Here is an 8,519-nt window from a genome sequence, read left to right as displayed (position 1 = left end):
ATGGGCACATTTGGGCTGTCGACTAGTGTTCTCCTCCTGGATGAAGGGCCATGGTGTAATCATGTGCTAGACTTCCTATCGTGACGAACCAGGGAACGCTTCTCAGTCGATCAAATAAATGCTCTTATTCCACGTCAAGATCTAAATGCAAATTGGAAAATAATAATATCATACCCATCTGGAAAATTGAATATGGAAAGAAAAAAAAGCAAAACAAAGACTATTCTTGAATATGACTTCGATAATAAGAATTATCCAAAAGCATTTCCTATTTCTGTGTGTCTCCAATAGAGTGTTTGTGTTAGACTACTAATCCTTACCATGTAGTCCTCTACATGGTCAAATCTGCTATGGCCTCACACAGCTGTTGGTGTCATTATAATTGGGCCTGACCAGGAACAACTTTGGACCTTTACAGCCCATAAACTACAATTAATAAAGGATTGAGCAGTGAGTAGTGCGACGTTCTCCGGTCATTGAGCCACCGACTTAACCAATCAGTTAATTAACTCGACCAGTGCTCTTCCTCTGTCTCCACTTCCCTCTGCAGTCGCTGCCTCTGAATCTCCCTATTCAACAGACTCGGGGGAAGAGAGGAATTAAGATGCAGCGAGATCTCACGAGTGCTTGTAGCAGCTATAGCTATAAAACCTTTCTGCTTTCTTTTTTATCTTCTCCCCTCCGCAGCCTTCAGACAGCCACGTGGTTAGAGTGTGGGGCGATAAACGGTATTCACCGGATCTGAGTTAGGTAGGCAAGATGAGCTGCAACCTTGAGTTTCCACCCAAAGTGAGACAAATGTCCAATTCTATCAGCGAACAGTGAATAAAATAAGTGAATAAGTGGAGGAATGGCTGGGCTGATGTGGAGAGAGAAGAGCCTATTGTCGTGATGGGAGAGCTACTCAGGAGAAAGTGGTTGTGTTGACACACAGTAGGAGTCCTCTCTGCTGCTTTTCATAACAGTGGTACAAAGGTATGTCCGCAACGCAACATATAAGCTTGAAGGAAAGTATGTCCCCAAAAATATTTAAAAATCAATGTATGATTATACTGGTACAAAATGTAGAACCATATTTCTGAGTAAAATGAAAGGTCACCAAAAAGGTCAGTGAGAGACATTCATATAGTCAATACACTTGGTAAACAGAAGGAGAAAGTGACGCTATTTTTATCCTGTCGAATAAGGAGTGTAAACGCAGGCCTTGCGAAGGACTGAGAGCAAGAGATAGATTTCCAATGGGATTCATGCAGTTGGCTGTAGGGTTGACTGCATGCCCATGTGTGTATGCCCTGTTTATTCACCAGACAAGATCCCACAAGATCTGGAATAATCCTATAACAATATCAGCGAAATCCCACTCCGTCCACATCTCTTAATCAGTCACAATATCTTGCTTCACACAAACATAAGCTCTAATACTACAGATAAAACGGGAGGATTGTCGTCTGATTAACAGCTTTGACTGAGCACTGTGGAGGGTATGGACTTGGACCGCTGCCAGCTCATTGAGTGTCGCACAATGGGGTGTGGCGGAAGGAAGAGGCAGTGTGGGATTGGCAATTGGCAGACAACTAGGTGGGGTTGTTCAGTGAGGAGGAGGAGCCCCTAAACCCATCTGTAAACCACCCTTCCCACACACACACGCATGCACGCACACACACACACACACACACACACACACACACACACACACACACACACACACACACACACACACACACACACACACACACACACACACACACACACACCATCCAAACAGAAAAAAAGGCCAATGAAAAAAAGGGGCAGGCGGCATAGTCGAGGAATAGAAGAAAAAATAAAAGAAACCCTTTCAGTGGGAGATGTCTTTGTCAGCGCCCTCAGTAGCCTGCCGCTAATCATTGACGGAATGATTAAGGCAGATGAGGAAGGCTTTTTCTGCGCGTGAAGGATCTGATTGTTGGTCTCCTCCTCCCCAGCGTCCGGAGTAGTGCGGCTGGCGGTGGAGATCGATACACTCAATCACAGCGCAGAGAGGCTCTGTCAGTCACGCTGAGCCAGACTATTATAATGGAGTGGGTGGACAGGGAAGAACTCCACACGGTCCTCTGTGTTAAGAGATCTAGAGATCTCGTTCCGCTCCTCACAGGGGGCACCAATGAACTCGGGCGGGAAATGCGCTTACCCTCACCTGCAAGACATGAACACACAAACACACACACTCACATATGTACACACGCATATACTCAGGGGGGCAGACGTATACACAAACACACAGCTGCATAGACCCATATACACACACACACAAAACAGCACACATGTACACACACTTATTCATGCACATTATGCTCTGTTTGCACTTATCATGATACATCAAATACATCGGGTATATCACAAAGTGTGTCATTTTAATTCAAAATATAAATAACACAAAATCTGTGATATTGGATATTGGAGAATATTTCTGCAAGTGTTCCTTCTCTGAACACTACAGTTTGTCATTGTCAAAACAAGGCAAAGGTCTTTCTCTTAAAACTGCTATTGGAGGAAGATGAAGCTGACAAAATAGTATAAAATTAATCATCAGATACTTTCTCTGTTCTGAGTATTCACTCAAAAAGCCCAAAACCTTGGAAAGTACATAACACAATTGGTACTGTTCATCCACATTTGCTGTTTGAAAATGAAAAAACACAAATAAAGGCTGTACTTCAAAAATCTTGGTACTAAAGAATCTCCACTCCAATACACATTGCCTCATCTTCCCCAGAAAACCTTGTGATTGAGTTTGCATGCTTTTGCCCCCTCAACACCCTCCACCCTTATATCCCACACTATATATCCCTGCCACCTCCCTGTGGAGCAATGAAGACTTGTTAGATCCCCGAGAGCGAGGGGGTTTGGGCGGAGCAGGGCAGCTGTGTCCCTGACAGAGAATGGATGGTCAGGGTCCATCTGGTTACTGCAGCCCTGGACAGACATGATGTATACACCTTCAGCAGCCAATGGGTGTCATCAATCCCTCGCCATAGCGACTGGCCGTGACAGCTACGCCGTAGCAACCCCGTAGCAACCTCGTAGGAGCCCCAGGTGTGTGTAAGGAGAGAGAAGACTGCTATCACAACACAGGGCAATCAGCGTCGTGTGTGTGTGCGTGTGTGCTTGCGAATGTGTATGTGTGTGTAGTATCCCAATATAGATGTACGTGTGTCTGTCTGACTGTCTGTATCTTTTTTCTCCATAGCTCTCTATTTCAAAATGTTGATCCATCTATCTCTACATCTGTCTGGTTTCCAGAGCTTGTTTCCTCGAGGAAAAGTGAGTCCAGATGAATGTTACAGTATGTTGCCTCCTCATCTTTGTGCTGCCGTCCCCGAATCAAATAGAAGCCAACCTTGTCAGCCTCCACTGGGTGGATCCAGAGATGGATCGGAGCACTGGCCTTGGTACTGACCATTCAGAATACGTTAACAGCTACACTTCCCTTGAGCTGTCGCAGTTTGAAAATCCAGTGTGTTTTTTTTACACCGGCATTCGTACACATCTGGTTCCTCCCACTCTCTGCACTAACTTGTACGAGGCTTTTTAAATAGCACTTGTGGTTAGAGCGTCGGGCTAGTAACCTAAAGGTTGCACGTTTGAATCTGTCATTCTGCCCCTGAACAAGGCAGTTAACCCACTGTTCCTAGACCGCCATTGAAAATAAGAATTTGTTCTTAACTGACTTGCCTAGTTAAATAAAGGTAAAATAAATAAATAAAATACATGACCTGTTTAGAAAGCAGAGGCAGCAATGTGGAGGTCTTTCCAGTCCAGCTCGGTTGAATGTGATGGAGATGTTATTATAGAGGAACGTAAGAATGAATGGCCGTCCAGGATGAGCTAGCGTAGCCGGGGAGGGAGTACACAATGCCCTTGGTGTCCCAAAGACAAGGACACTTGAGCTCTTACAAGGGTTGGTTCAATCACACACATATTTACAAATAGTGCCCGTGGAACCATGTTAGTCAAGCACATTATCATACTTTTAGCTATTGTATATTTTTGGGTTGGTGAGTTATCTGTTATATGCATTTTTGTCATGTCTTTGCAATGTTAACAAGGCATGTTCCATATACCTTGAGTCAGTGTATGTTCTCTCCTTAGACAGTTATCTGTTGTAGCCGGCATGCATTCAGTCTGAGAATAAAAACGTTCAACTTTTAATAGTCGTATGTACAGGATACACACTGTATAGGATACACATTGGGGCGGCTGGGTAGCCTAGCGGTTAGAGAGTTGGACTAGTTACCGGAAGGTTGCAAGTTCAAATCCCTGAGCTGACAAGGGACAAATCTGTCATTCTGCCCTTGAACAGGCAGTTAACCCACTGCCACCATTGAAAATAAGAATTTGTTCTTAACTGACTTTCCTGGTTTAATAAATAAAAAACACTGTCCAAAGTAATGCTTACTTGCAGGTTCCTTCTGGACAACTACAATAAATAATAGAAGATAATAATAAAAACATAAAGTGAATGACTGAATAGAATAAACATTTTAGCATAAGTGTAGTACAGGAAGGCACAATTTATAGTCCAATATTTACACGTGTTTTGTGGCAGAGGGGATTGGGGGGCACGTGTTCAAATTGTGCCTTATTATAAACTAGCAGTAGTTGTGATGTGTGTTTAGCATTAGTGTATATATATGTGGAGAATCAGAGCAGGTGGTCAGTCCAGTTCAAGTGTTCAGCAGTCTGACGGCTTGTAGATAGAAACTGTCTCTGAGCCTGTTGGTATCAGACCTCATGCTCCGATAGCGTCTGCCCGATGGTAAGGGAGTGGACAGCCCATGGCTGGGGTCCCCGTGGGGTGGTGTTATGTGTTAGCCATGGTGCTTTTCGAAACGGAGGATTCCCAAGGGCATTCAAATGTAATGCAATACTGGTATCACAGTGTCAATATTTGTTTATTTAAGTGTGTTTCTTATGAAGAAGAATGAGATGTCCCGTGTAGCTCAGTTGGTAGCACATGGCACTTGCAACGCCAGTGTTGTGGATTCAATTCCCATGGGGGACCAATATCAAAATGTCAAATATCAAAATGTATCACTTCTGTCAATTGCATCTACTAAATGACTCAAATGTGAATGATATTTTTTTAATATATTGAATACATGAAAGGACAACTAACTACCAATTCCCCTGGATATCTCCAAACTAATAATAAATAATCATATTTTTTTGTAATCAATGAAAATGTAAGTGTCAAAGAAAGACGTACTCCCAGAACGCGTGTATCTTTCTTATGTTTAAACGCTCCCCTTTAAATCGAATCGAATTGTTAAAGTCCTGCTTCCTGTTTTTTTCTCTCTCATTGTGACACAAGCAACCTCTCGTCCCTTCTCCATTTTGTCACGCGGCTGCATCCCTTGGCCTGTGGAGTGTAATTATTTCCCTCTAATTGGAAGTGAATCAAGCTCGGTAAACACAAACACGGAGTCTCTTTAGATTAATACACTGTGGTAATGTGTTAGGCATGGAGGGTGGCTTTCAATGGGTTCTGGCCTAGTTCCAAGGAGTTGGAGTATGATTCGCATTATAGGACTATGACACCAAACCTGGGAGATATGGGCAGACACTAATAATATCATTGTGAACAGGCCTGCACAGTAAAGAACAATAGAATAACAGCACTATACTGTGTCCGACACTGAGCTTGGCTTTTGTTAACAACAAAACAGGATGTTGTGTTGTCATATATTAATTATGCATTGGCCAAAATCTGCAAGTCAATGCTACTGTACTCAAAGCTGCTTTTCTCCTGCTAGGAAAATGGAGAACAGAGCAATATTGATTTGTTGCATACTCTATGTTGATTACAGTGGAGGCTGCTGAGGGGAGGACGGCTCATTAGAACAACCGTAACGGCACAAATGGAATGGCATCAAACACATGGAAACCATTTATTTGATACCATTCCACCTATTCCGTTCCAGTCATTACCACGAGCCCGTCCTCCACAATTAAGGTGCCACCATCCTCCTGTCACTGAATCGATCGTTACTGAATTAGAATAGACATGTAAAAATGAGGGATGCAATACTTGCTGAATTATCTGGGTTAAAGGCATAAAGAAACAATCTTCTCACACAACCAAATCAAATCCAATTTAATAGTCACCTGGGCCAAATACAACAGTGAAATGCTTACCAACGAGCCCCTAACCAACAATGCCGTTTCAAAAAATCCAGACAAGAATGAGAGATAAAAGTAACAAGTAATTAAAGAGCAGCAGTGAAATAACAAAAGCGAAACTATAAACAGGGGGGTACCGATACAGTCAATGTGCAGGGGCATAGATGACAACAGAGAGTAGCAGTGTTGTAAAGAGGGGTGGGGGGGGGCACTGCAAATAGTCTGTAGCCATTTTTTGGGTAGCCATTTGACAAGATGTTCAGGAGTCTTATGGCTTGGGGTAGAAGCTGTTTAGAAGCCTCTTGGACCTAGACTTGGCTCTCCGGTACCGCTTGCCATGCGGTAGCAGAGAGAACAGTCTATGACTAGATTGGCTTTGCCAATTTTTACAGCCTTCCTCTGACACCGCCTGGTATAGAGGTTCTGGATGGCTGGAAGCTTGGTGATGTACTGGGCTGTTCGCACTAGTCTCTGTAGTGCCTTGCGGTCGAAGGCCGGGCAGTTGCCATACCAGGCAGTGATGCAACCAGTCAGGATGCTCTCAATAGTGCAGCTGTAGAACCTTTAGAGGATCTGAGGACCCATGTCAAATCCTTTCAGTCTCCTGAGGGGGAAGATGTTTTGTCGTGCCCTCTTCACGAATGTCTTGGTGTGCTTGGACCATGTTAGTTTGTTGGTGATGTGGGCACCAAGGAACTCTCAACCTGCTCTGTCCTCTTTTTCCTGTTGTCCACAATCATCTCCACTGACTTGATCACGTTGAGGGAGAGGTTGTTGTCCTGGCAACACATGGCCAGGTCTCTGACCTCCTCCCTATAGGCTGTCTTTGTCACATTCTGACCTTAGTTCCTTTGTTTGGTCTTTTGTTTTTGTATGGTCAGGGCGTGAGTTCTATTTCTGTGTTTGGCCTGGTATGGTTCTCAATCAGAGGCAGCTGTCAATCGTTGTCCCTGATTGAGAACCATATTTAGGTAGCCTGTTTTCCATTGTGTTTTGTGGGTGGTTATTTTCTGTTTAGTGTTGTGGTGCACCTTACAGGACTGTTCGTTGGTTGTGTTTTGTTTTCAGTGTTCATTAAAATATTTAAAATATGAACACTCACCACGCTGCACCTTGGTCCTCCTCTCCTTCCCCAGATGACAAGCGTTATAGTCTTGTTGTTGTTGGTGATCAGGCCTACCACTGTTGTGTTGGAGTCGTGTCTGGCAGTGCAGTCATGAGTGAACAGGGAGTACAGGAGGGGACTGAGCACGCACCCCTGAGGGGCCCCTGTGTTGAGGATCAGCGTGGTGGATGTGTTGTTACCTACCCTTACCACCTGGGTGCGGCCCGTCAGGAAGTCAAGGATCCAGTTGCAGAGGGAGGTGTTTAGTCGCAGTATTGGTGAGCTTTGAGGCCACTATGGTGTTGAACGCTGAGCTGTAGTCAATGAATAGCATTCTCACATAGGTGTTCCTTTTGTCCAGGTGGGAAAGGGCAGTGTGGAGTGCAATGGAGATTGCATCATCTGTGGATCTGTTGGGGCGGTATGCAAATTGGAGTGGGTCTAGGGTTTCTGGGATGATGGTGTTGATGTGAGCCATGACCAGCCTTTCAAGGCACTTCATGGCTATGGAACTTCATGGCTATGGGTCAGTAGTCATTTAGGCAGGTTACCTTAGTGTTCATAGACACAGGGACTATGGTGGTCTGCTTGAAACATGTTGGTATTACAGACTCGGACAGGGAGAGGTTGAAAATGTCAGTGAAGACACTTGCCAGTTTGTCAGCACATGCTCGCAGCACACATCCTGGTAATCGTCTTGCCCTGCGGCCTTGTGAATGTTGACCTGTTTAAAGGTCTTACTCACATCGGCTGCGGAGAGCGTGATCACACATATTTCCAAAACAGGTGATGCTCTCATGCATGTTTCAGTGTTACTTGCCTCGAAGCGATCATAGAAGTTGTTTAGCTCGTCTGGCACGCTCGTGTCACCGGGCAGCTCTCGGCTGTGCTTCCACTTGTAGTCTGTGATAGTTGGAAGCCATGCCACATCCAACGAGTGTCAGAGCCGGTGTAGTACGTTTCGATCTTAGTCCTGTATTGACGCTTTGCCTGTTTGTCGGGGGGCATAGCGGGATTTCTTATAATCTTCCGGGTTAGAGTTCCCCTCCTTGAAAGCGGCAGCTCTAGCCTTTAGTTCAGTGCGGATGCTGCCTGTTATCCTTGGCTTCTGGCATGGGGTATGTACGTGCAGTCACTGTGGGGACAAAGTCATCGATGCACTTATTGATGAAGCCAATGACTGAAGTGGTGTACTCCTCAATGCCAGCGGAGGAATCCCTGAACATATTCCAGTCTGTGATAGCAAAACAGT

This window comes from Oncorhynchus masou, chromosome 7 (assembly GCF_036934945.1).
Source record: "Oncorhynchus masou masou isolate Uvic2021 chromosome 7, UVic_Omas_1.1, whole genome shotgun sequence".
Classification (NCBI taxonomy): domain Eukaryota; kingdom Metazoa; phylum Chordata; class Actinopteri; order Salmoniformes; family Salmonidae; genus Oncorhynchus; species Oncorhynchus masou.
The sequence above is the reverse complement of the archived record's forward strand: the minus strand, read 5'-3'. Positions refer to the sequence as shown.